This window comes from Talpa europaea (genome assembly GCF_964194135.1).
Source record: "Talpa europaea genome assembly, chromosome: 6".
NCBI classification, from domain to species: domain Eukaryota; kingdom Metazoa; phylum Chordata; class Mammalia; order Eulipotyphla; family Talpidae; genus Talpa; species Talpa europaea.
This window is the reverse complement of record NC_140072.1, coordinates 55,058,089-55,066,666: the sequence shown is the minus strand read 5'-3', so window position 1 is coordinate 55,066,666 and position 8,578 is coordinate 55,058,089. Positions and strand designations below refer to the sequence as shown.

Here is an 8,578-nt window from a genome sequence, read left to right as displayed (position 1 = left end):
TCTTACAAACATGTCTTTACTCAGCTTCTCCAAGGGTCCACATCCTGCCCACCCACCTGGCACAGCCAGCCTCCAAGGCTTTTCAGCTCAGAGACTGAATAATTTTGCATCTGATTCCATCGCAGGATCCCTCTGAAGGACTCCTGAGCCTTCTCCCTTCTTCAAAAACAGGCTGTATGTTCTGGTGGAGCTGATAGGTTTGGCCTGAGATGGCATCTGCTCCCCGTGCCCACCTCCAGATGATGCTGGAGCTTGAAAGCCCAGTGGGTTGGTCTCCCAGGCACCTGTGCTCACTCTCTCAGGAGTGACAGTTCCCCTCCCAGTGCCTCACTCCAACTGGTTCCTGGGCATGGTGCCTCAACCCCCATCATGGTTCCCCAGGAGGAAAAAGCACTTTGTGGTTTGTTTGTGTGTATGTGTGTGTATTTTTAAATTTAATTTAATTATATATATATATATATTTTACATCATTCTTCCTTTTGTACAATGCATGCTTTCTCCTTTCGGGTGTAGTCCCTGCAAAATTCACCAGTGCACCATCACCATAGTCCCCTGTGTAAGATCACATTCCCTGCCCGTTTGATCCCCTCCCTGGCCCTTTCCTGCAGAGTGTCTCTGACTAATAGTTGCCTCTTAATTTTGTTTTCTAATTTAATATAATTATTCTTTTCCTGGTCCCTTATTTGGTTCCCCTACATTCTTCCTATAAGTGAAACCATCTGATATTGGAAAAAGCACTTTGTAATCAGCCCTCGTCTTGGAGCAGTTATAAAGGCTTTTCTTGTGCTAGTCACTTCTGAACTGAACAAACAGTGGCCCCCCCTGCCTTGGCCCTCCCTTCCTCTCCCCTAAGTCCTTTAATGAGCTGCTGGGATGTCCTGAAGGGCCATGGTTCCAAGAATTGGGGGGTTCCAAGAATTGGGGGGTTCCAAGAATTGGGGGGGTTCAATCCTCACCTTGAGAGCCATGCATGGCTAACTCTACCAGGAATTTGCCCTCACGCTGGACATGCTGACCAGGCACCACAGTCTGCTGAGGGCAATGCAGCTACATTGGCCTACATTAAAATGAACCTCTCTCATATTCCAGCAATTGTACAGAATCTCTCCTGAGGAGAACTTGTAGGGAGCACAGAGTCCACAGGATGCCTGTCACGAAGGGGACGGGAAGCCATGTTAAAGCCCATGGGTGGTGGGCTGGCCCCACCATTTGCAAGCTGTACAAGCAATGAAGTGGAGCTTGTATACACTGACATGGTGAAGTGTGCAATATGGATTGAGAACTAAAGCAAGTTAACCAACAGTTTTACAGTTTGATTCAGTGAGTTTTGTAAAAATCATTACAATAAATAGATATGTTAGTATATGCATGGAATAAAGTAAACCTGGAAAATGCCGTTAACAGTGTGGTTACTTTGTTAGCGGTTATGGAGGGGCTTTCATTTTCTTCATAGTAATTTTAGTATTGTTTTATTTTTATGCCACACGTGTATATATTAGTCTTGGAACCAGAAAAGAAACATCTATGAGCCCATCTTGTCAGGACAGAAGGGTGTTGCTCAGCAGCACACTTGGGCTGCGAAGGGTTGTGGTCTGGGGGCGCGGGAAGATGAGTCCCCCCACACACTGCTACTTCCCACGTGTGACTACGCAGGGGAAGGGTTGTTTTCCTTGTCCCCTTCCCCTGCGCCCCCAGAGTCGGGAAGGGAACAGAGGGGAAATGTAGTCTTTTTCGTTTTGACATTGGTGGGGTCACCTGCAACTGAGGCTACACTCTCCTGGCGGGGAGGGAATGCGTGTTCTCCTCTGAAATGAGGAAGCTTTGACTCCACCAGCGGGCACACAGCGACCCGTCCCACCTCCCAGAGCTTCAGAGTGTTCTGCATGCCGAGCTGATCCTAACTTGCAGGCTTCTGTGCAAGGAATCTCTTTGGAGGCTCAGCTGCCTCTCAGAGCCTTGGCTGGGACCGGCTGAGACTCCTGGCATCCCGAGCCCCATCACGCGGTCTGCGCGCGCCCCCTGCTGCCCGATGCGAGAAACGACAGCCTCTGTCGGCCTGGTCCCTAGGCCGTTGGTTTCGAGAAGCTGCACCCCTCCTAAAGGCGCTAAGTTCCAGCAGCCGGGGAGGGACGGCGCCCCGGGGGGATAGAACTTGCAAAAGCAAAAATAGTGCCTCCATGAGTAGCGTCATGGCCCCTGAGCTTATCATCCTACTTCACAGAGAAACTAAGTGACTCTCCTACCTTACTTCATGAAACAAACCTGACAGAGCCCAGGTTTCCAAACAAGTCCCAACCTTCACAAACCGCCGGCTGAATGGAGGACCTAAATTCTGCAGCGCACTGTAAGAGGAGTGGACAATGAGATAGGAGGGTCTTGTCTCCCCAGAACCTAGAGCCCTGGAGCCCCAGACAGGGGCAGGACTATGAGACTCCCAAATCATTGACCTGTCCCTATCTCTTCTCACAGGTCCCCCATGCTATGAGAGTCAGACCATGCAATGTGTTTTTATTCTCTGCACCATATAGTAAACCACCCCAAGACTTTGTGGTTTAAATCAAAATAATAACTATTTTATTTGTTCACAAATCTGAGGTTCAAGAATTTGGGCAGTGCTTGGTTGGGAAGTCCTTCTGCTTCACATGGTTTCAGCAAGGCTCTCTTATGAGCTTGCAATCAGTTCTGGCTTCAAGGCATACAACCCATGCAGTTGCATGGGGCCCCACACTCCGAGGGACCCTGCAGCTGGTTTTAATACTCTACTGTTGCTAGCTTGAAATTCCTAATAGTTTTTGAACAATGGCCCCTGTGTTTGTATGTTATACTGGACCCACAGTTTATCTAGCTAGGCTGAGCTGCAATTAGATGGTGACTGGGGCTGGCACATCCAGGATAACTTCACTCACAAATGCAGGGTCTTGGCAGGTTCACCTGGGAGGCTGTCTCATCCTCTGCATAGATCTTAGGCTTCTTCACAAAACATCTGGATGCCAATAGTGAGCATCCCAAGTTCCAACAGAAAACTTCAGATCATATGGCCGAGGCTCAGACGTTAGACAGTATTAGTTTCTCCACATTTTCCACATTCTATTGAACCAAACAAGTCAGAGGCTAGCTGAGATCCAAGAAGCCATTGGAACACAATGTCTGTGTTCCATCTACCCAACAGGCAAAGTTCCCCAGGGGAAAAGAGACAGACGTGCCTTCTGCTACTGCTTCTGCCCTCTCCCTACCTCTGCCACACTCCCCAACTGGACCTAGTTGAACTGTTCTCATGTAGGGTCAGGGATCTGTTTTGCTCCTGAGAATGACTAGAGGAATAGCATTGGTCAGAGAGTCTGTGGGGTCTGTTGATCACTTGGTCTGTGGGGTCTGTTGATCACTCTACCAAGTGAGGTGAGGGTGGGGAAGAGTGGGTGAACAGAAAGCTCTACCCCCTCCCCTCTGACTCATGAGAACACAGAACAAGGAGTCTAAAGCACGTTTAGAGTTTTGCTACTCAAAGTATGGTCCTTAGACCAGCAGAACTAGCATCACCTGGGAGCATGGGTAGAATCTAAGCATCCAACCCAGATCTGCTGAATTACTGGCGATTTAAACAGATCCCCAAGTGATTCATATGTACATTAAAGTTTAAGAAACAAGAGACTCTTGGGGCCTCCCTGGTGGCACAGGGGGTTGAGCGCAGTGCTGTCCACAGCCTCTGCAGTGCCCGTTCGAAACCCGTCGGCCGTGGAGATACCCACATGGCATGGCAGACCTCTCCTGACTTGCCCACTGCTCCCCTCAGCAGTGTATTTCAGTTGGTCTTCTTGTTCTATTGCCCACTTTGTCTTTGGTGAATCCTCTCACCCTTCCATACATCTGGCCTGTACCCTGGTTCTTGTATAAATAAATCTTTAAAAAAAAAAAAAAAGAAACAAAAGACACTAGAACCCTGGTTCTCACATTGGCTGCACAGTGGAATCACCTCAGGAGGTTTTACAAGTCGGGATGCCAAAGCCACACTCCAGACCAATTGAATCACCAAGCCAGAAATGGGGCCTGACCTTAGGATTTTCCTCCTCACTAGGCAGATCCCCTGGTGAATATGCCAACCAAGTGCCTTTCTGACCCAGGACACCTGGCTGGGCAAACCCTACATGGTTCCTCTCTGGTAAACAGGTACCCAGGGCAGAGCTTTCAGTGGGGTCCAACCCTCCCCTTCCTCATCAGGAGCTTTTAGAGGTTGATTTTCCCAGATTATTCACTGGACCCTGGGGCTCTGAGTTGACCCATACTCTCCCTTCTCACGCCTACCCCTGTTTGAAGTCAGGACTCCAAGGGGCAACTCTCCATGCAAGTGTGAACAGCAAACAAATCAGTCTGGACATAAATAAGGGCACTTCCTAACAGGAACCTCAGTTTGGAGCTGAACAAATAGCAGCCAGAGGCCCTGCCCCACTCCCGGACCCCCAGCTGGCAGTAAGGTCCAGCCTCTGCACCTGGCTGGGATAATGAGGTTTCCCCTCAGCACCCCATCCATGTCAGTCCTCTCCCATCCTGCCCCCAACCTCTGGAGTCAACCTTCCCAGGCATAGTAGGGGGTAGCAAAATCTTGGTGATAACCCCAGAAGTCCCTATGGAAGAGTTTTAAAAAGATTACAAGGGGACAAGAAAAATTCTTGGCTAGTATTCAGGGTCTATGATAAATCCGACTTCTCCCTGTCCAGCACCATCTGGCATCAACACGGTACACGCACCCACACTCCGCTACCAACACCATCACCATCACCACCGTTATCATCTCTGTTTTCCTCTCCTCTAAGCACAAAAACCTCTTTCTCAGTTTCTCCTTTCTCCAACTCCTGCTTGCAAGACACTTGAAGAAGTCATATGTGTCATAACCCAGCTTTTTCTGTATCTTTCCATTCTAACAAGAACCCTGAGTTATTGAACTCTCAGACCAGACTCAAATGTCAATAAAGTTGAGAGGGGCTGAAGTCTTTCTTTTTAAAAAGTTCACCTTGGGGTCTCCCTGGTGGCACAGGGGTTAAGTCTCAGCACTATCAAGCTATTTCCAGCCACTACAGCACGAATTAGATCCTTGGCCAGGGAGCTAGCCCCACATGGTGCAGCAGACCTCTCCTGTCTCACACGCTGTCCCCCTCAGCAGTGTATTTCAGTTGTTCTGCGTGTTCTGCTCCCCACTCTGTCTCTAGTGAATCCTCTCACTCCCCACAACTCTGGCCTACGCCCCAGTTCTTGTATGCCTAAATAAATTTTAAAAAATCTTTTAAAAAAAAAAGTTCACCTCTTCTACTGGAACTCCAGTAAGTTACATGTAGTTAAAACTAGTTAGTCCTTAAAAGAATTTATTCTCACAGACACTCTTCTACTACAACTTATTTCCTGTTTACCCCAAAGGAAAAATATCCCCCATCTCCCTCTAAGAGGTGTGGGCACAGAGGAGAAATCAATTTAACTGAATTTATTTTCAGGCATTTAAATGGAAACTCTCACTTTGGAATTTTGTGTCAGACCTGGGTTTGAATTCTGGATGTTTGCTAGCTATAAAACAAATCACTTAGCTCTCCAAGATCTGAAAAGTGACTGTGGGGACTGACAAGAGAGAATAAATATACCCCGCACAGTGTCTGTGGCGTTACAGAGGTTTGGTGGGGGAATCACTTGTCCCTTTCTTCAGAAACTGGAGGCATGCGGAGAAAGAGCATTCCATCCAGCAAATAGACATGTGCCTACCATGTGCACAGCACCGTGGTGGTGTGAGTGGTGAATAAAATGAAGAATGAGGTGTGACCTGGGTCTTGGGCTGTCAAGGGATATGAAATAGAATGAGGTAGAGCTCAGAGTCCTGGACCAAGTTTTGTCTTTTGAGCAAAGAATTTCCCACTTAGTTGGGCCTCAATGTCCTTCCTTTTCAATGGATCAAATGGCTTTGACCAATTTGCAGCTAAGGTCCCAATCAGCTCTAAAGTGTCTACTGAGTAGAAAATGTGCTAGCCTCACTGCACTAAGATTGTCCGAATCCTCAACTTTGCTCTCTGATCATCCCTTCTTCTCACTGTCTTTGTCTACCCCAGAAGTTGGAGACCCCAACTAGCCTACTAGCTAGCTCTTCTCTCTAGAAGCATTTTCTTTCTGCATGATCTTACCCACTCCCATGCCTTTGCAGGCTTTCCTCTCTTTGGAGGTGTTTACAGAGGAAAGCTTCCTCCAAGGAGCTGGATCTCTACAGTAATAATTAATCTCTGTCTTCATACTTCCATAGACTCTGTCTCTATTGTTTGATGCTTGCATTAGTGCATTGAGGTTGAGTGTCTCTGTTCTTCCCTCCCCCACCATGAGATTGTGAGGAGCCAATGGGAGGAAATAGCATTCTTCACTCCTTTGTAACACTCAAAACTCACCACATGAAATAGACCTCAAACAACTAGATGTTTGTTGACTTCTGTATAATTGAAGAGCATAGGATTTCAGAGAAAGTCTTAAAATCAGTACACATAGGAAAAAGTTAGGAAACTGCGAAGTTGCAAGGCACCACCTCTGTGTCCCTGTGCATTCCGGGGAAAGAGGAACAAACAACATTGTTTGCTCTTGGCCTGTCAGGTGCAAGGGGCTGCAGGGGGGCAGATGAGGGGAGGAGCAGGTGTGGGCTGGAGCTGAGACAGCCAGGCAGGGGAGGAGGTGTGGGGATCCCCATGTAGCCCTTAGGCCCTCTCATCCTGGGTTTAGCTTTGAGGCTTGATATGTGGGGGCCCTCCATCTCAGCTCCAAAAGCCTGTTTATTCCCCATTTAGCACCTTTTCTGGGTGAAAAAGACTCTCTTTGGAAAGATAGGAGACAAAGAGGGTGTTTTTTTAAGAGAGACACTTTTGGCTCTCTGAGCAGCACTACTGCAATAGGCAGAAAGAAGTGCCTTACGAGAGGTGGCAAAAAGGGAGCCAAGAGGAAGTGGTTGATCCATTTTCTAAGAAAGATTGGTATGATGTGAAAGCACCAGCAAGGTTTAATTTGAGAACTATTGGGAAAATACAGAACTCAAGGAACCAAAATTGCATCTGATAGCCTCAAGTGTCATGTTTGTGAAGAGAGCCCTGCTGATCTATCTTGCAGAATGGTGAAGTTGCAACTAGAAAATTCAAACTAATTACTGAGGCTGTTCAGGGCAAAAGTTGCTGGGCTATCTTTCAGACATGGATAGTACCCGAGACAAAATGTGCTCTATTCTTAAAAAATGGCCAACCACGGGCCTCCCCGGTGGCGCAGTGGTTGAGCGCTGGGTTGCGAAGCTGCCTGCAGCCTCTGGGTTCAATACCCGGCTGGCTGCTCCCTGGCCACCGGAGGAGGGTCCCACATGGCATGCAGACCTCTCCTGCCGCCCGCTGCTCCCCTCAGCAGTGTACTTCGGTCCTTCTGCCTGCTCTGCTCCCCGCTCTGGCTCTGGTGAATTCACTCACCCTCCCGCGCTTCTGACTATACCCAGTGCTTGTATAAATAATCTTAAAAAAATTAACTTAAAAAATAATAATAAATAAAATAAAATAAATTTTAAAAATTAAAAAAAAAATTTCAAATAAATAAATAAATAAATAAATGGCCAACCACGATAGATGTTCATGTTAATGTCAAGACTACAAATGGTTCTTTGCTTTGTTATTCTAGGTTGGTTTTACTAAAAAAAACGCAAGTGAGATTCAGAAGACCTCTTATGTTCAGCACCAACAGATCCATCAAGTCTCAAAGAAGGCAATGGAAATCATGACCTAAGGTACAGACAAGTGACTTGAAAGAGGTGGTCAATAAACTGATCCCAGACAGCACTGGGAAAGATAGGGAAAAGGTCTGCCAATCTATTTACTTGCTCCATGACGTCTTTGTTAGAAAAGTAAAAATGCAAAAGAAGTCCAGGTTTGAATTGGGAAAATTCATGGCGCTTCATGGTAAAGGTAGAAGTTCTGGAAAAGCTATGGGGATGAGACAGGTGCTAAAGGTAAATGACCTGGTGGATATGTGGCACCAGTCTAAGATTCTATTTCAGATTCAGACATTCAAGGGTGGCAAACAAAATAGCTTATAAGAGAGAGAGAGACACTGCAAAAAAAGAGGGTACTAAGGCACAAAAGGGACAAGGACTTACGAGGGCCTGGGGAGAAAAGGCCACAAAGAGACTTCCCAATGCATCTTCCCCAACTTCCTAGATTTGCCGTGGCTCTGAAATTCCAACCACGTTTTAAAACTGAAGTGCCTACAAAGTAAAAGTTCTGATTAACCAGCATTTGCTTGAGCATAACAAATGTATTTTGGTGAGTTGTTGTTAAGTGCCCTGAATAACTTGGGGAAAGAAGGTGACACATAAGGGGTTTAAATTCCTTTCCCAAGCTCTGTGTAAAGGACCTGAAAGTTTCTATGACTGTCCTATGGGACAGATTATGTTCCTAACATCACATGTCTCTTCTGTTAAGATTAGGTAGCTGGGGCCTCCCTGGTGGTGAAGGGGTTAAAGACAGCACTATCAAGCTATCGCCAGCCACTGCAACACAAGTTCGATCCCTGGCTGGCCAGGGAGGGAACACAT

At 47.0% G+C, this 8,578-nt stretch overlaps 1 pseudogene across 1 annotated transcript; it reads left to right on the top strand.

Moving 5' to 3' along the window:
- Positions 1–6,343: 6,343 nt before the first annotated feature.
- Positions 6,344–8,001, top strand: LOC311171781 (small ribosomal subunit protein eS1-like; annotated as a pseudogene). The gene is made up of 3 exons: positions 6,344–6,351; positions 6,892–7,260; positions 7,614–8,001. The product of its transcript is annotated as a small ribosomal subunit protein eS1-like (transcript).
- Positions 8,002–8,578: the final 577 nt, after the last annotated feature.